Genomic DNA, 357 nt, shown 5'->3' with positions numbered 1-357 from the left:
CGGCCAGCCTTCCAGGTGCCGGCGGGGTTGGAGCTGTTGTCGCCCCTTCCCCCGCTCAAACTTTTCCCGGCGTTTCCCTGCCTGGCGCGGAGAGCGCAGCCCGGCCGCTCCCCTCGCCCCGAGGCGTGGGGCGGGCAGCCACGAGCTGCCGGCCGCCGCCTGCCGGCCGCTGGGATCCCCCCTCCCAACATTAAAAAAAGAGTGGCGGGTGAAAAACGGGAGGGAAAGCTCCGATAGGGTCGGCGTCTGTTTTGTGTGAAAGCCGCGAATTTCTCGCCCCTTTCTCCCTGGCCGCCCAACACCACGGGGTTTTGCGGAATTAAAGCCCGCGGGGCCGGGCGGTGGGAGCTGCGGCCC

Source organism: Geospiza fortis, unplaced genomic scaffold (assembly GCF_000277835.1).
Source record: "Geospiza fortis unplaced genomic scaffold, GeoFor_1.0 scaffold98, whole genome shotgun sequence".
In the NCBI taxonomy this organism is placed as follows: Eukaryota; Metazoa; Chordata; class Aves; order Passeriformes; family Thraupidae; genus Geospiza; species Geospiza fortis.
The sequence above is the reverse complement of the archived record's forward strand: the minus strand, read 5'-3'. Positions refer to the sequence as shown.